Source organism: Heteronotia binoei, chromosome 8 (assembly GCF_032191835.1).
Source record: "Heteronotia binoei isolate CCM8104 ecotype False Entrance Well chromosome 8, APGP_CSIRO_Hbin_v1, whole genome shotgun sequence".
Classification (NCBI taxonomy): Eukaryota; Metazoa; Chordata; class Lepidosauria; order Squamata; family Gekkonidae; genus Heteronotia; species Heteronotia binoei.
In genome coordinates, this window is record NC_083230.1 from 77,533,487 (window position 1) to 77,553,287 (window position 19,801).

Genomic DNA, 19,801 nt, shown 5'->3' on the forward strand with positions numbered 1-19,801 from the left:
AGGTGACTTTGAGCTAATCACTCTCCCTGAATCTCTACTTCAGCTGAGTCAAAGGGTAGTTACCGTGAGGATAAAATGGAGCAGAGAATGGTATGGTAAGCCACTTTGAGCCTACATTGGGGAGAAATGTACATAAATGCCATCAAGTTGCAACAGACTTGTGGAAACCCCAGCAAAGGGTTTTCAAGGCAAGTGAGAAGCAGAAGCAGTTTGCCATTGCCTTTGTTTGTGATACCTGGTCTCCCATTCAAATACAGACCTTGCTTAGCTCTTGAGATATGACAAGATTGGTCTATACCACGCTACCTTCCCTTCCACACCAGGGAGAAAAGCAAGTATAATTATGTGAATGACTTTGAATAGTCAAGCTAATTGATTTTGTATTAAACTGGATTTTTTTTAAAAAAAGGTCCACTCTGAAAATAATAATAATAATACATTTTATTTATATCCCGCCCTCCCCGCTGAAGCAGGCTCAGGACGGTTCACAACATATAAATTCAGTTTACAATAAAACACCAGTACAATTTGATAAATAATTCATTAATAAAACCATCATTGACAATTAAAATTAACATTTACGGTGCTATAACTCAGATTTTCCTCAGTGAGATTTTGGTGGCTGGATATGTATACAGCAGGTCTGTCAGGTCTATATTTAAGCAAAGGCCACCTTAAAAAGAGTAGTCTTGCAGGCCCTACAGAACAGATCCAGACTCCGCAGGGTCCGCACTTCATCCGGAAGTTGATTCCACCAGTGTGGAGCTACGATTGAAAAGGCCCGTTCTCGTGTGCTCTTCAATTTGGCCTCCTTCGGACCAGGGATTGTCAACCAGTTCTTTCCCCCTGATCTCAGTACTCTCTGGGGCTCATATGAGGAGAGACGGTCCCTAAGGATGGCAGGCCCTCGACCATATAGGGCTTTAGAGGTAATGACCAGCACTTTGTAACGAACCCGGTATACAACTGGCAGCCAGTGCAGCTTGTGCAGCCCCAGCTGTATATGCTCCCAGTTCGGGAGCCCTAATAGCAGCCTAGCCACTGCATTCTGCACCAGCTGCAGCTTCCAGGTTCGTCACAAAGGCAGCCCCATGTAGAGGGCATTACAGTAATCCAGTCTCGAGGTGACCATTGCATGGATCACTGTTGCTACATCATGATGCTCTAGAAAGGGGGCCAGCTGCCTCGCCTGCCTAAGATGGAAAAATGCAGATTTGGCAGTGGCCGTTATCTGGGCCTCCATTGACAATGAAGGTGCCAATAGAACCCCCAGGCTTTTGACCCTGTGCGCCGCTTTCAGTGACACACCGTCAAAGACCGGGAGGGGGATTTCTCTTCCCAGAGCACCACGACTCAAGCAAAGGACCTCCGTCTTCATTGGATTCAGCTTCAACCTACTCAGCCTGAGCCAACCTGCCACGTCTTGCAATGCTAGGTCCAGATTTTTTGAGACACAGTCAGGCCGACCATCCATTAGTAGATAGAGCTGGGTGTCATCTGCATATTGTGACACCCAAGCCCATATCCCCGGGCAATCTGGGCAAGGGGGCGCATGTAGATGTTAAATTACATCAGAGAGAGGACTGCCCCTTGTGGCAACCCACAATCTAGTGAGTGCCTCTGGGACAGTTCTCTCCCAATTGCCACCCTTTGTCCCCTTCCGTCAAGGAAGGAGGAAAGCCACTGTAAGGCAGACCCCCTGATCCCTGCATCGGCAAGCTGGTGAGTCAGTAACTAATGGTTGACCATGTCGAACGCAGCCGACAGATCTAACAACATCAGTACTGCCATGCCACCTCGATCCAGATGCCGCTGGAGATCATCTACCAAAGCGACCAGCACTATCTCCGTCCCATGACTTGGGCGGAAGCAGGACTGGTGAGGATCTAAAATGGAAGTGTCATCCAGAAAACCCTGCAACTGTAACGCTACTGCCCTCTCGATAATTTTACCCCAAAATGGTAAATTTGAGACTGGTCGGTAGTTTGCCAATTCGGCCAGATCGGCTGTAGTCTTTTTTCAAGAAAGGGCGGACCATAGCCTCTTTGAGAGGTGTTGGGAAACACCCTTCTGAGAGAGATCTATTTACGATGTCCCGTATAGGACATCTAAGTTAATTAGCCAAGAGGGGCATGGGTCCAGATTGCAAGTTGTTGGGCGTACAGTAGAGAGAATTCCATCAACTTCCCCCAGGTTAAGTGTGTCAAAGTGATCCAGAACTGAACCAGAAGACAGGCACAGAGCCTCAAGTTCTTGCACTGTATCCAATGTGGCAGGAAGGTCATGGTGGAGCGATATTATTTTATCTGCAAAAAAATTCACAAAAGCCTTGCAGCCAATCTCTAATTCTCTAACATTTGGTCTGCCTTGAGGCAGTGTTGTGAGGTTCCCAATTATCCTAAATAATTGTGCCGGGCTCGAATTTGCAGACACAATCTTAGCCACAAAGTAATCCTTCTTTGTGGCTTTGACTGCCATCTCATAGGACCTCATAAATGCTCTATAAGACGTTCTCGTCGCTTCATCACGAGTATGCCGCCACTGTCTCTCTAGCTGTCTGAGCCCTTGCTTCAGCTGTCGTAGCTCTGGGGTATACCACCCTAATGTCAACCTGCTGTTCCACACATATAAAGCACTGCTGCAGGGAAAGGACATTGCATACATGTCCAGTAGTGGCCTTGGAAATACCATAGACTTGGAACTCCGTAGGTGGCTGTCTGAAGCCCAGTACATTTTCTTTTGACTTTGGGAAGCACAGAATAAGAAGCATGTGAGAACAACCATGTCACTAAGACATCTCAAACAAGTCATGCAGCAGAGGAAGCCCATAGACTCTTCCAGAAAAATGGTCAGGTTCTACAGGCAGGGAAGAATAACCAGAGGGGCAGCTCTTCATAAGGCAAGAAAAGAACAAATGGCAACCATCTAATAAACAGTAAATTAGAAGGCAAACACAAGACCAAGATCCATACCTCCAAGTACTGCAGAATTTTCTTCTAGTCACACAGTCAATTGGGCACACTGTGGGGGAGGGGAGATCAAGATGAAGTTAGAATCTCCCTTTGCAGGGTTTTTTTTGGTAGAAAAAGCCCAGCAGGAACTCATTTGTATATTAGGTCACACCCCCTGACACCAAGCCAGCCGGAACTGTGTTCCTGTGAGTTCCTGCTCAAAAAAAAAGCCCTGTCCCTTTGGCCCTGGAGTAGAAACCTGCCAAACACCAGGAAAGAAACAAATGCAGTGAAAAGGCATAATGTGCAGGACAGCACAACTCAGGATATATTGTTCCAGTCCTAGGTAGTACCTACCAAAAAAGCCCAGGAAAGAATTCCAGGCACAAACTTGAGACTTTGTACCCCAGATACAATCATTGCAGATGGACAGGGCAGCTCATGTTGTCTGGTAACCCCAGATTCCAGTCATTTAGTTTGGCATCTTCCCTCTGCAGTAATCATGAGGTTAATTACTGCTGCATGCTAGTATTCATCCAAGCAGTCTTTGTTCTCCATCACCCTGTCATATAGGCTTTCTCACATGCCACAGCTATCATGGATACCTGGAGGAGGTTTCCCCTCTTTCTCACTACAGCACAACTGTGCAGACATCCGAAGATTTTCTTAGTCCCACCACACACACCAGGAGGCTCATACTGGAGACAGCTGAAGTTACTAATGAGCAAAGACTTGGACATATATCCAAAACTAACAAGTAGAAATGGAGCTTCGAAGGCAAATCAGATAGATGGGGTAGGTTGCCAGATCTCCTGATCTACAAGAGCTACAATGCCTTTGAAAACTACATCGGCAGCAGAATAAGTAAAGTTGTCCCTTTTGCAGCATCCCCATTATAGATACAGCTGTGGTAGGCAAAGAAAATGTGTAGCCCCTGTAACAGAGACTTAAGCAGCAACCCACAAGGATTTGCAAGAGGAATCTAATTTCCTCCTTCATCTACTATTTTTTCTTTCCCTTTCCTGAAAGCCCCCATAGCCTCTCCCCTTATCCAGGGCCAGCCCTAGACTATCTGGCACCCTGGGCAAGACTAACTTCTGCCCCCCCCTCCAGTGGCGGCCCAATCCCTACACTGTATCCTATGGGCCCATAGGACAGAATGGAATTTATCCTATCCTATGGGCCCATAGGATAGAATGAAGGTATTGGACCACCACTGCAATATGACCCCAGAAAAGGAGTTTAAAGTTTAAAGCCCTTCTGTAGTGTCATACCACAGCAGCAGCCCGATCCCGCCATTCTATCCTATGAACCCACAGGATAGAAGGGATGCTATGGGCTCATAGGATAGAATGGACTCCATTCTGTCCTATGGGCCCATAGGAAAGAATAGGCTATGGGCCCATAGGATAGTTTAAACCCCTTCTATAGCGTTGCACCACAGTGGTGGCATGATCCCTCCATTCTCTCCTATGGACCCATAGGATAGAATGGAGGAATTGGGCCTCAGCTACAGAGATGCCCCACCACCTGCACCTCTTGGAGTATCTGAAAGGCAGGGGAGATCCCTCTCCTCTTTTGCACTGTTGGGGTGCAAAAGCAGGGAGAAAGCCCCCCTGCTTGGCAACTCTTGTAGTCTCCAGAAGGTGTGCGGGGGGAGATCCTTCCCCCGCTTTTGCACCCCAACAGTGCAAAAGCAGGGAGAAAGTCCCACTGCTGCACCTCTCAGGGTCTCCAAGAGGTGTGCAGGGGGAAATCCTTGTATCTCCAAAGACTGTGGGCACACCAAACATCTTTTGCATGGGAAATGTCCCCCGGGGGTGCAAAAGCAGAGAGAAAGCTCCTCCACCCATGCCTTTTGGGGTATCCTAGAGGCATGGGTGGGGAAGATCCTTCCCTGAGTGGATGGTGCAGCCAGGCTTGCTCTTGGTGCACTCTAGTGGGGCCTGGCAGGTGGTGCTGTGCTGCCCCTGCCCCAATCCCTCCCCCCATCCCTCCCCCTTTTTAATTTTATGTTTCACCAGCTTAAACACGTCCACTTGGAATTCACTGGGATGGCTAATAAAATTGCTAATGTTATAAGAAAGCATTGGCACATCATTAATGACATACTGGGCTGTGAGTAACCCCCCATTACTGGATCAAGGAAAACCAGCAATATAAATGATAGAATAGTGAGATCTAGATTAAAGGTGTATGAGCTACCCCAAGATACAATGCGGGGACATTTCCCATGCAACAATTTCTTTGGAGATATAACAATTTCTGTTCAATGATGGCATCTACTACTTGTTCTGAATCATTTCTCAAAATGTATCACTAAAAATCTGATGTACTTAATAAGGTTTTATTGCGCAAAGAGTGCTTTTGGATCCATAAGTTAAACACTGTTGCTCCCAATGGGTTGAATTCAGCTTTAGACCTAATGTGTTATTTGTAACCAAATCAGAGGGCATTTTGAAAAAAGATATTATGTGAAGGCATGAGTTGTAATACTGGAACTAGACAAGTTATTGCTCTGTGAATGCGTAAAAGTATGTTAGCACTTTAACATTTTAACAGGTGTTAATCATTTAGAGTTTAAGTCGTGAGCGTGAGTAGGGTCGGCTGCTGTAAGCCTAACAGCGTTTTGCTGGCTATAGGGAATTGCAGAGAGCTTCGGGTTCCTTAGAAATTGAATAAATCTGTGTCTTAATTGACATTTTGAATCGTAAGTAGAATTATTTTTATGTGTTTAATAAGAATTGTTATATGTGTGGTGTGTGTGATGTTGTGTGATTATTTGCTTCTAGTAAATCCCAAGCCTGAAGAAATTGTTGCATGAAAAAGGAAGTGAAAGTTAACGGTCCTGTCGCAGTTTGTCTTTCATGGGATTTTAAGAAGAGGAATATTCTACTGTGAATTTGTAATGAACTGTTTCATATGACACTACTGTTTTGTACTATATTGAAGAATTGTTTTTGTGTACTATGCTTTTAACGTTACACCTGTTCCATTAAATTCAAATATTGTTTATTGTTATAGCATAGTAATTTTTGATCACAGTAGCCTTTGCAGGTTAGTTGTTGCTTCAATCTCCAGATGAGGCCTGGAGATCTCCTGGAATCACAATAGATCACCCAACTACAGCAATCAGTTCTCATTAGGATTATCAGCTGTGGGTTGGAAAATTCCTGGAGTTTTGGGAGTAGAGCCTAGGGAGGTAAATGACCTCAGTAGGGTATAGAGCCCACCATTCAAAGCAGTCATTTTCTCCAGGGGAACTGATCTCTGTCATCTGGAGATTAGTTGTAATTCTGGGTGATCTCCAACCTCCACTTGAAGGTGGCAACCCTAGTTCCCCTGGAAGAAATTGTTGCTTTGGAGAGGTGGAGTCTATGGCAATATACCCTACTGAGGTCCCTCTCCTCCTCAAACCCTATTTTCCCCAGGCTCCACCCCCAAAAGCTCCAGGAATTTCCTAACATGGTCTTGGCAACCCTATCTCTTTCCCACCCAATTGCCAGTCTACCTTTATCTGCCCCTCTGTCTTATGCTTTCTCTATCATCCTGCCCCCAGCAACCTCTGTCTAGGAAAATTGTGGCCCAGTTGTATGGTGCAGGCCACTGGCCAGGCTCACTTGTATTGCCAGGAATCCTAAAGGACTCGTGGGGTGGCACATCACTTTCCACAGTATCCTCCTCTCCACACTATTTCCTCTTTCCCTCCCCCTGGCAACTCCCATATCCTCTACCTTTCCTTGTCTCACATTCCTTCTCAGCTATTCACCAATCTACCTTTTATCTGACTCCCTGTTCTGGAACCAGGGCATCTACAGTTCAAAAGCACCTTTAAACTACAGAGTCCCTGCACTCCAGTTATGGGTCAAAACAAAAGTTAACTTAAGTCCTGCAAGGAAGCTATGCCCTTCCTGTAGATCAAAGGTAGCTGCCACCAGACTCTAGGACTATACCCCAACAGCAATGAAGGCAGAGCCAACCTTCAAGTATTTCCAGGAGAATAACACCAGCCCTGCAGGGTTGTCTTGCAATGCTGAGAGTCAGGATAACAACTTAAACATTGGACGAGCAGTTAGGTCACTGGACTTAGATTTGAGATTTGAAAGAGCAAAGACTTCACAATTGCTGCCCCTTATTGGTGGAATCAACTCTCTGATGAAGTCAGAGCCTTGCGGGACCTTACCCAGTTCCGCAAGGCCTGCAAGACAATGCTATTTCAGCTAGCATTTAACTGAATGGATCTGAATGGATGTTTCAAGATTACTGAACACCATCTTTGAATTGTATTGAAATTAGTACCTAATTGTTTTTATTTAATGTTTTAATTTAAATGTTTTGTTGTTGCTTTATTATTATGCAATTCTGGGAGATCTCCATGCCCCACCTGGAAGTTGTAAAATCAATAAGAGAAAACCGCAAATAAATGCAAATGTGAAAACCAAGAAGGCTCGTGGTTGTAAATTACTGGCAACGCATTTAAACTATTAAAGTGTATAATTCAGAAAATGTCTTAAAAATACATTTAGCACAAAGCTAGTGACATGAGTTTACACAAGTGAATTCCTATGACTTCAAATTGACTCGGCAAAAACCCGGCAAAACCGGGAAAACTCGAATCGTCAGTTTGGTGTAGTGGTTAAGTGTGTGGACTCTTATCTGGGAGAACCAGGTTTGATTCCCCACTCCTCCACTTGCACCTGCTGGAATGGCCTTGGGTCAGCCATAGCTCTGGCAGAGGTTGTCCTTGAAAGGGCAGCTGCTGTGAGAGCCCTCTCCAGCCCCACCCACCTCACAGGGTGTTTGTTGTGGGGGAGGAAGGTAAAGGAGATTGTGAGCCGCTCTGAGACTCTTCGGAGTGGAGGGCGGGATATAAATCCAATATCTTCTTCTTCTTCTTCTTCTTCTTCTTCAAAATATAACAGGTTCCACCGCAATCATTTTCACACTTTATGAGGCAATCACAGTGCCATTCTTCAGAGATTGTCAGTGGTGCAAGAGCTAAACCCCAATTCCATGAGTTGATCATGGGGCCGCACGCTGGAGCCGGCCATTTCACACTGAATGGCTTTGTTAGATGTTCACACCGAGGTCTTGCAGTATTTCATATATTCATAGTCAGTACATTAAACATTCCAAAGCCACTCAGTGTTAATTTGAAGTCATAGGAATTCACTTGTGTAAACTGCAGATCTCCCAGAATTGCAACTGATCTCCAGATGACAGAGACCCATTTCCTTGGAAAAAATGGCTGGTCTGGCATTATGGCATTATGTGCATCTGAGGCCTCTCCACTCCCCTTCTCATATTCCACTTTAAAATCTCCAGGAATTTCTCAACCTGGAGTTGGCAATCCTACCCAAACCTAGTCCTGATGAGTCCTTCCTCAGAAGCCAAAACAGACCTTGTAGCTGAGGTTCCTCCAAATTTATATTTCTAATAGGAATAAGGCCTGTTGCAAGGGTAAATACAGTGGGCTCTAGAAAGAGGCTCTGGATGAGTGCTCTCCCCCCACACACTTTGCAGTCTTCTCACCCACCCAAGGCAGCCAGTTTCTGTAGGGGAATTGATCTGACTTCATCTTTCCATCTCCTCCTTCCTCCATGCAGCCTCTCTCTAGGAAAAGTACAGTCTTTCTCCACAGTGTGAACCAAAGCAGCTTACATCATTCTCCTATCCCCCTCATGATCTCTACAACAACCCTGTGAGGTAGGGTAGGCTGGAAATCTGTGATGGTCTGAAATCACAGTGTGGACCAAAGCAGGAAGGAAGTGACCTCAACAGGGTATGATGACACAAAGTCCAGCCTGCAAAGTAGCCATTTTCTCCAGGGGAGCTAATCTCTGCCATCTGGAGCGCAGTTGTGATTCTGAGTGATCTCCAGCCCTCACCTGAAGACTGGCAGCTATGGTTCTCCAAGAGGAAATGGCTGGTTGGCTGCCAGGACCAGATTAACAATTAGGCCAAGTAGGCACTGGCCTATGGGGCCCCCTGCCTTTAGGGGCCCTAGGCTGGCTTCCCCTTCTGGTTTTTCCCCTGCTTGCAGTCCTCCCAGCCTGCATGTGCAGCCAGCAACTGAGCCATTCTTTGCTCAACTTGCCTGGTGTGGCTACTGCTGGCATCATTGCCAAGTTTTCCTCTCTCTGCTTGTCCCCCACAGCAGTAAAAGGGGCTTTTAAGAAGGTGCTGCAGGCTGCAGCAGGGGCCATGGGCAGCAGGGTGAGTGCTCTAACTCTGAGATAATTTGCAAGAGGGCCCCTGAGATTTTGACTGCCTAGGGACCTCCACAGGGTTTAATCCAGCACTGTTGGCTGCTGCTGAACAGTAGTAAGCAGCCAGGTCTAGGGTAACCAACCTCCAGGTGGAGCCTGAAGACCTCCTGGTAGCACAACTGAACTCCAGACAACAGATCTGTCTCCCCCTGGAGAAAATAACTGGTTTGGAGGTGGACTCTATGGCCTTATATTCAGCTGAGGTCTCTCCCCTCCCTAAATCCTGCCCTCCTCAAACTCCACTACAAAATCTCCCGGAATTTCCCACCAACCTGGAACTGGCAGCCCTAGTCAGGAGTCAGACCAGGCCCAGTGAATTCTCCCTCAAAGGCCAAAATAGGCCTGGAATGGGCTTTCCCCCCACCCCCTTCTTTTACTGACAGAACCAAACTTGATTGCTTTTTACTGAGAGAACCAAGGTTGGTTGCTTAGCAACAGCCACTGCCTAGCAGTTTTCCTAGTGGCCCAATCTTCATCTGGCCTGGGGCTGGCAGGGGAGAGAGGAGTCAACCAATGCCATGCAAGTATGCTTGAGTGATGTTTGATGGGCCAGTGGTTGATGGAGTGCACACCGCAGCCAATGGGAGAGCTGGAAAGTGCCAATGCCATAGCATTCATATATATATATATAGGATTACTTTTATACAAATGATACAAATGTTATTGAATGCCCACCAAATAAAATCATGGAAGGCATATTTTCCTCTCTTTGATTGAATATAAAGTAATAAAATTAAGAAAGCATCATTTGGTATGATTTCTCTTTACCATAGTAAGCAATTGAAATGGAAAAAGGAGAGGCCAAATGGAGAGGGTGTCAGAGAAAAAAAGGGGCCATACCAAGCGGGAAAGGGGACACAATTATACTTCATCACCCAGGGCCCACACAATCCTAAAACTAGTCCTGGAAACATGACATCATTTCCAGGTTTTCCAGCAGTGATGTCACACCATCAGCTGAATGCTATCTTCACCCCTAATCTCCCTGTTCCTCCAGTCTCCCTCTGGTTGCCAAGCCTGGCAATACTACAGTACTCATATATAAGGTTGTTCTGATTTCCCCAAATTTCCCTCTCAGGGCTTGGGAGAGCTTCCACCAAAAGTGCCAGTACTCTTTATTGGTGAGTGCCATCGTAAAAAAAGTCCTGCATGTAGTTATTCCGACAATCTTTATTTTCCATACTTGAATGCTGCCTAGGCATTCAGGTCTGTGTTGGAAAATACCTGGAGACTTTGGGGGTGGATCCGGGAGAGGGCAGGATTTGGGTAGGGGAAGGGCCTCAGCATGGTACAATGCCATACAGTCCATCCAAAACAGCCATTTTCTGCAGGGGAGCTGATCTCTGCAGGTGATCTCCAGGTCCCACCAGAGGCTGGCAACCCTAATTCTGCCTACAGCTTCTGTTTGGGCTACTTCATGGAGCACCAAGCTTGCAAGGCAAAAAGGGTAGGAAAATATGTGTTTGGCTAACAGGACAGCTCTTTTAACATTTGATAAGACCTGGAAGGGGTCAAGAACACCCCAACCTGCCACAGTGTGCCTTCATGGCATTTTTAAAAGGGTAGCAGTGTCCTCATGGCAGATACCAGGACACTATCACATCTAGTCTGGCCCTCAAGTACATAGTTAATGGGGCAGCAGAGATGGAATTTTCTTGAGGAGGAGGATTGGGAAAGGAAACTGAACATAAAAGGTCTGGAAAACTTACACAATGAGAACCACAGGGCTCAGTACTGAGTCTAATGCTTTTTAACTTGTTCATTAATGATTTGGAGTTGGGAGTAAGCAGTGAAGTGGCTAAGTTTGCGGATGACACTAAATTGTTCAGGGTGGTGAGAACCAGAGAGGATTGTGAGGAACTCCAAAGGGATCTGTTGAGGCTGGGCGAGTGGGTGTCTGTCAATGTGGCAAATGAGGTTCAACATGGTCAAGTGCAAAGTAATGCACCTTGGGGCCAAAAATCCTAACTATAAAGTTGCTGGGGTGTGAACTGGCGGAGACTGACCAAGAGAGAGATCTTAGGGTCATGGTAGATAACTCACTGAAAATGTTGAGACAGTGTGCAACTGCAATAAAAAAGGCCAATGCTATGCTGGCAATTATTAGGAAGGGAATTCAAAACATATTAGCCAGTATCATAATGCCCCTGCATAAATTGATGATGCGGCTTCATTTGGAATACTGTGTACAATTCTGATCACTGCACCTCAAAAAAGATATTATAGCATTGGAAAAAGTGCAGAAAAGGGCAACTAGAATGATTAAAGGGTTGGAACACTTTCCCTATGAAGAAAGGGTAAAACACTTGGAGCTCCTTAGCTTGGAGAAACATTGACTGAGGGTGACATGATAGAGGTTTACAAGAGGTTTACATTATGCATGGGACTTTTCTCCCTTTCTCACAATACGAGAACTCATGGACACTCAATGAAATTGCTGAGCAGTCGGGTTAGAATGGGATGAGGAAGTACTTCTTCACCCAAAGGGTGATTAACACATGGACTTCACTGTCACAGGAGGTGGTGGCAGCTACAAGCATAGCCAACTTCAAGAAGAAATTGGATAAACATATGGAGCAGAGGTCCATCAGTGGCTATTAGCCACAGCATATTGATGGAACTATATTCTTGGTGCTTGGGAGTAGGGGGAACAGTGCAAGGGCTTCCAGTGTCCTGGCCCCACTGATGGACTTTCTGTGTTTCAAACAATTTTTATTAGTAACATATGGCAATATATTCAATTTCTTATATCATTAATAACTACTTTTTTTAATCCCATATATTACTTTCTACATACCCCTCCCCCCTTTACTTGACCCCCGCCGGTGTAGTAAATTCAAAACATCATTTTAAAAGGTACCTCTAATTATTAAGAACCAAAGTTCATATCTTCCCCCCACTTATACTTAATCATTATCAAAGATTGTCCTTTTATTTTCCATTCTTTTTCTACGTATCTTCTGAACTTCTTCCACTCCATCTTAAATACTTCTAAATCATAGTCTCTTAAAGTTCTTGTTAACTTATCCATTTCACTTCATGTCATAACTTTAACAATCCAATCCCATTTCTCTGGTATTTTTTTCTTGCTTCCACAACTGTGCATACAATTTCCTAGCAGCTGAGAGCAAGTACCAGATTAAAGTTCTGTCTTCTTTTGGAAATTTTTCCATTTGTAATCCTAACAGAAAAGTCTCTGCAACTTTGTTAAATTCATATCCCAAGATCTTAGAAATCTTTTGCTGAATCATCTGCCAAAACATTTTAGCTCTTTCACAAGTCCACCACATATGGTAGAAAGAACCTTCATGCTTTTTACATTTCCAACATCTGTCTGGAATCTTGTTATTCATCTTTGCCAATTTTTAGGAGTTATATACCATCTGTACATCATCTTAAAACAATTTTCTTTGATATTCTGGCATGTTGAGAGTTTCATAGAGTTCTTCCACAAATATTCCCAAGTTTCCATCTGTATTTCTTTATTTACATTAATTGCCAATTTAATCATTTGAGATTTTATTACTTCATCTTCTGTAGACCATTGTAAAAGTAATTTATATACTTTTGAAATTAATTTATCATTGTCTCCAAGCAGAACTTTTTCCATTTCTGTTTGCTCCTTCTTTATTCCTTCAGTTTTAATATCATTCTCCACCAAGCTCTTTATTTGTTGCATTTGAAACCAATCATATTTATTATTCAACTCTTCAGCAGTTTTCAGTTCTATTTTGCCACTTTGTATTTTTAACAGTTGACTATATGACAACCACTTTTCTTCCCCTATCTCAGCTGTTATTTTTATTACTTCCGCCGGTACTATCCATAACGGTCTTCTCTCATCTCCATACTTCTTATATTTCATCCATGTACTTAACAAATTATTTCTTATATAATGGTGAGAGAGAAAACGATCCGCACTGATGGACTTTCTGGTGGCACCTGGGTTTTTTTGGCCACTGTGTGACACTGAGTGTTGGACTGTATGGGCCATTGGCCTGATCCAATATGGCTTCTCTTATGTTTTTGTGTTCTCTTATGGTCTTAATATTTTGCAAAAATTCTATAAGAATCCATCCCCCACTCCTAATCTCTTTCAGAATATTTTTAATGTACCTCTTAGGGTGGGAAGCACATTCCCTCCACTTCATTTTTTCCTCTACAGAGATATTAAAACATCAGTGGTATGTCCCTTTTCCTGCCCACAAATCTTCTAGGCTGTGCTTCTTTTCTGGGGAGCCCAGGAGTTCTAGATCCAAGACAATTCCTCCTCTACTTTTTCTTTTAAACTTCTGTTTTCTTGGCCTAACCTACTGCCAAAAGAACATAGATTCTGAATTCTACCATCCAGGTCCCTTGTCCTATTCGATGTTCTGGAGAATTGGCAAGTCTGGCTTTGGCAATCCACTCCCAACCTAGTAACACCACACTCCCTCTTTAGAACCTGGAGATAAAGATTTAGGCCTGGCCCTCCCCATCCACCATCTCCTGGGCAACTGGGATCCTAGCACCCAGACACCCCCCATTAGACCCAATTCTGCTTCCAAGGACTCCCATTTTTATGTAGCTAGATATTTCTAAGACAACAGGTGTTGGCTGATATGCATTAGTAACTAGAAAGAAGAGTTGTAGTGGGGTTCCTTCAGAATTATCATTCTAGTGGATAGGCTTGCCAGCCCCCAAGTCCTGGCAGGGGATACCCCGGTTGTGTTGACTTCTCCCCACCACCAGCCAGCTGGCTGATGGGGGGAAATCTTGCTCCAACAGCCATGATGTGCCTTTCCATCTTGGCAGGTTTAGAAACTTGCAAACTGTTTGTGTTTTGCATGGTGTGCATGTGTGCCTTTAAATCTCAGTGAGACTAATGCTGGGGGAGGGTCACTGGCAGAGCCACCTGGCTCTTTAATTTAATTTAATTTAATTTGCGCTTTATACCCACTAGGCGGGCTCAGGGTAGCTTACAACATTAAAACATTGCAATAACAATAAATAAAACATCCAGTTAAACACAACAAATTTAAAATATCTCATAAACATAATACATAAAATAGAGGGTCACAACTCCAACAATAACACAGCCAGAAGCCACCATTCAGCAGCTGGTACAACTTCAGCTGGTTAACACCACTTAGCACAGCTTCAGGTAATTGACACCACTCAGACCCTTGACCAACTCAAGCACAAGGATAGTAAAGTGCTGGGGGAATGTTTCAGAGGACGGTAAATTAAAAGCCTGGTGAAAGAGCTTCGTCTTACAGGCCCTGCAGAACTTAGGTAAGTCCCACAGGACCCAAATCTCCAACAGGAGCTCATTCCACCAGGTAGGGGCCGAGATTGAAAAGGCCTTGGCCCTCATTGAGGCCAACTGGATGTCCTTAGGACCAGGGATTACAAGAAGATGTTGTGTAAATGATCTCAAAGCCCTGGGGGGGGGCTTATATGGGGAGAGGCAGTCCCAAAGATATGCAGGCCCCAGGCCATATAGGGCCTTAAAGGTAAGGACCAACATCTTGAAACATCTGGTACTCAATAGGAAGCCAATGCTGATCGCGCAGCACTGGCTGCATTCGTGCCCGCATAGGCCTCAATGCTAATAATCAGGCTGCTGTGTTCTGCAGCCGCTGGAGTTTCCGGAGCAGAGTCAGGGTAGTCTCACACAGAGAGAGTTACAATAGTCTAATCTGGAGGTGACCATTGCATGAATCACTGTGGCTAAATCACAGGCTGCCAGATAGGGGGCCAACTTCCAGGCTCACCTCAGATGGAAAAAGGTGGTCCTTGCAGTGGTGGCAACCTGGGCCTCCATAGATAAGGTGGCATCCAGGACTACCCCCAAGCTCTTCACTTCTGTCAATGGTATTAATGGAGTACCATTGAAGGGTGGGAGCCTGATCCCACTCCCTCCCCCCCCCCGCACCGATCCAGACACAAGATTTCCGTTTTAGATGGATTTAACTTCAGCCAGCTCTGACACAACCAACCAGTCACAGCCTACAATGCCTCACTGAATTGATCTGGGGTGGAATCTGGGCAGCCATCCATAAGCAGATAGAGCTGGGTGTCATCAGAGTACTGGTGGCAACCCAGCCCATATCTCTGGACCATCTGGGCAAGGGGGTGCATATAGATATTAAATAGCATCAGGAAAAGGTTTGCCCCCTGCGGCACACCACATTCAAGTGGGTGTCACTGGGACAACTCCCCCCCGAGGGCCACCCTCTGTCCCCGACCATGGAGAAAGGAGACCAGCCACTATAAATCTAGTCCCTGGATCCCTGCGTCGGCAGGCCAACAACTCATGGTAAACCATCTCAAATGCTGCTGAGAGGTCTAAAAGTATCAGCAGCGCCGATTCGGCACAATCCGAAGGCTAGGCTAGGTGGTTTAGGCTGAGCGGGCTGAAGCTGAATCCGGCGAAGACAGAGGTCCTGTGCCTTGGTCGCTGCGGCCCGGGAAGGGAAATCCCCCTGCCAGTTTTTGACGGCGCGCCACTAACAGCGTCGGGCAGGGTTAAGAGCCTGGGGGTGCTGTTGGAGCCTTCACTGACAATGGAGGCCCAGATAGCAGCCACTGCCAAGTCCGCGTTTTTTCACCTTCGGCGGGCGAAGCAGTTGGCCCCCTTCCTGGAACGTGACGACCTGGCAACAGTGATTCATGCTACGGTCACCTCGAGGTTAGACTACTGTAATGCCCTCTACATGGGGCTACCCTTGTGCCGGACCCGGAAACTGCAGTTGGTGCAGAACGCTGCTGCCCGGCTGTTATTAGGGCTCCCAAGACGGGAGCACATTCGGCCGGGGCTCCAGGATCTGCACTGGCTGCCAGTAATATTCCGAGTCCGGTACAAGGTGTTGGTTATTACCTTTAAAGCCCTATATGGCCTAGGACCTGTCTACCTTAGGGACCGTCTTTCCCCACACGTTCCCCAGAGAGTACTACGCTCGGGTTCACAAAACCTGTTGATAGTCCCCGGGCCAAAGGAGGCCCGTCTAAAATCCACCAGGGATCAGGCCTTCTCAGTAACGGCACCTTATTGGTGGAACCAGCTGCCGGAGGAGGTGCGGGCCCTGCGGGACCTAGGGCAGTTCCGCAGGGCCTGTAAGACAGCCCTCTTCCGGCAGGCCTATAATACTGACTGACAAGGAAATCTTTTGGATGGAACAAAATGCATCTGTAGACCGCCGGTTTTTATCTATCTTGCTTTTATTAATTTATGGTTTTAATTTTACTTGTAAGTGTTTTAAATTGTAGTATTTGTATTATCATGTTGTAAGCCGCCCTGAGACACTTCGGTGCGAAGGGCGGGGTATAAATCCCAATATAAATAAATAAATAAATAAATAAATAAATCCAGATGCCGCTGGAGATCATCCACCAAGGCGACCAGCAACGTCTCCGTCCCATGGGTGGGGTGAAAGTCAGACTGGAAAGGGTCCAGGATATCAGTTTCCTCCAAGAAGGTCTGGAGCTGTGTCACCACTGCCTTCTCCACTACCTTACCCAGGAATGGTAAGTTCGATACTGGGCGTTAAGGACCGTAGGGTCCAAAGATGTTTTTTTCAGGAGAGGGCGGACCACTGCCTCCTTCAATGCCCCTGGGAATACCCCTAATGACAGGGATGTGTTAACAACCTCACACAGGGGAATCCCAATTTCCTCACCACTGGCTTTAATCAGCCATGATGGGCAGGGATCAAGTTTCACAGCCATCAGAATCCAGTGAGTGTGTGAGAGCAGGAGAGAAAGAGCCCAGCCCTTCTGTTTGTTTTGTATTCCTTTCTGAAGTCATTTGCATAGTAAAAGGGATAGTAAAGAGTTAACCAGAACCTGATTATGGGATGGAGGAAAACTCTACCCCCTAACTGCTCTGCTCAGTACTTTCATTTTCCTTTGTTAATCTGAAGAAGTTGGTTGAAATACAGCAGATTGCTAAACCCAACAACAAACTCTTGTGAGAAAATTGCCTCAGTGAGATCACAAAAGTGTGGGCTCACAAGCTGTTTATTTTGGCTGCTTTGTGAGTGTACATGTTCACTTTCCTTTAATGGAAGTTCAACTACTGGGGAACCCTTTGAAGGCAAAAAAGAGGAGGAGGAAATGAAAACTGTATTCAGAGGAACTGTACTGCTGTATTTTTATTATTTATTTGGAATGGGAAAGTCTCTTGGCTCCACCCCCAAAGTCCGCAGATATTTCCTGAGTTGGACCTGGCAACCATAAGTGGAGACAAGGGAACTGTAAACACAGGACCTATTATTAAGAGCACATTTCAGGAAGCTGAGGCTGAGGACACTTCCTTTGCACCTGGATCTTGTGTTCCATCACATTTTTGTTTAAACTTGGGGATGGCAGCAGAATTGTATTATTTTTGCTATAGGAGGCACTGCAGAAGAATGAGCTTTGACATGAGGACTTCACTGGAAAAAGGATAAGTGTCTGGAGTGGTTTTTCTTAAAGATCCCATAGTGTTCAAGTTTACTTCCTTGCAGCTGTGAAGTCCTACTTTCCAATGGTGACAAATTCCAGATTGCTAGCCTGTTAGTCTGTTGCAACAAAACAAAAGGTGGTTTTGTGAATGGTCTGAGGAGAGACCATGGATCAGTGGTAGAGCATTGGTCTGGCATGCACAAAGTCCCCGATTAAATTCCTGGTAGGGTTGCCAGGTCTGTGTTGGAAAATACCTGGAGACTTTGGGGGTGGATCCATGAGAGAGCAGGGTTTAAGGATGGGTGGACCTCAGCATGGTATAATTCCATTGAGTCCACCCTTCAAAGCAGCCAGTTTCTCCAGGGGAGCTGATCTCTGCCAGCTGGAAATCAGTTGTGAAAGTGGGAGATCTTCAGCCCCTACCTGGAGGCTGACAACTCTAATCCCTGATATTTCCAGTTTAAAAGAACAGGTAGTAGATGATGTAAAAGATCACCACCAAAGAAAATGGAGAGTTGCTGCCAGTCTAAGTACACAACACAGAACTTGATGGACTGGTGATCTGATTCAGTATAAGGCAGTATCATGAGTGGCTGGTGTTAGAGCTGCCAACTGCCAATAGAGAGAAAAAATCCCTGCTTTTCTAACAGAGGCGAAATGGTATGTTATCTATTAGGGGACATTATTTACCTCCTTGCCGTGAAAAGTTTCAGCTGTCCATTTCCACACATAAAGCCTCTATTAAAGAACATTATTCTCCCAGCACTACAGGCAGTTGGCAACCAGCTGGTGTTCTCCAGGAAATGTCGTGCTTCCTGTTCTCCTCAGTTGCTTGTGGAGTTACACTGACATGATATTGGCTGACATCATGCTGTCAGCGTATCTCCAAGGGGTGAACCACTTTCTGCAGTGTGTATTCTTATATTATACCTGCTATATAGTTAGCAACTCTTTGGTGAGGAAATGTTGAGCCAATATAGTAGGTATGTGTGTGGGGGGAGGTATTGGCAGCAGTGAAGTTTGAGAGGCTCCCACTCCCCTGCTTCCCTGTGCTGGTGCATTATCCTGGCATCCTCCTCTGAAGAAGCAGAGAATCCAAATATCTGTTTCTGTCCTGAGTCTGAGCAGAGTTCTGAACAGGGGTTCTGAGCAGAGAAGCATTGGTGATGTTGTGTCTTGCATTTCAGTCCTGAAGTTATAACGCAGCGAACGCTACAGAGGTGACCAGTGGGAGTCCACTGGTTCCTGGACGTAGCTCGCAAATACGCTCCACCAATCAAGATCTGTGGCGGGAAGTTTAACTGGCCAGGATTGGACCTGGCCAGGCTGAGGGTTGTTCCAGGGTATGTATATAATCGGGACCCGGCCCGTGTTTCTCTCTCTTGTGATGTACTTGATAATAAAGCATGCTGCCTTCAACACGTCTCATCATTCAGTACATTACAGTGGCGACGAGGATGGGATCCTAGCCAGGTAACTCCCCAAGCGGGACTTCGCTGACCTGGCCGGAGACGAGGAAGGCATGCAGTCTAGGGAGACTGAAGCGCCCGCCACCACCATGGCTAACCCGAGTGGTATGACGGGCCACCTTGCTGAGTTCAACCCCACCAACCCCCATAGGTGGGAGACCTACACGGAGCGGGTCGACTGCTACCTATGAGCGAACATGATTACAGACAACAGCCGTAAGAGATATGTGCTCCTGTCTGTGGGGAGGCCACATTCGAGATCGCAAAGGGTCTCTTGGCCCCCACAAAGATTACGGAGAAAACATACGAAGAGGTAGTCAGACTCCTGACTGGGCACTTCTTGCCCCAGCCATCCATCATCGCCCACTGATTTGTCTTTCACACGAGGGATCAAGGGGCGGGAGAAACAGCCACTGTCTACCTGGCCGCCCTCTGCCAAATCGCGGGGAACTGCAGCTTCGACAAGCTGGATGAAGCCCTGAGAGATCGATTCGTCTGGGGCCTCTGAGATGAAAGACTGCAGCAAAAGCTCTTCGCAAAGGAGGAGCTCACCCTCCAACTCACCTTCAACGAAGCCACTGCGTTCCGAGAGAGCAACCAAAGCTTACCACAACTCGCGAGCGGAAGCCGTCCACTAGGAGGAGATGGCACCGGGCAACCCAGAGGAGGAGGAGGCACACCAGCT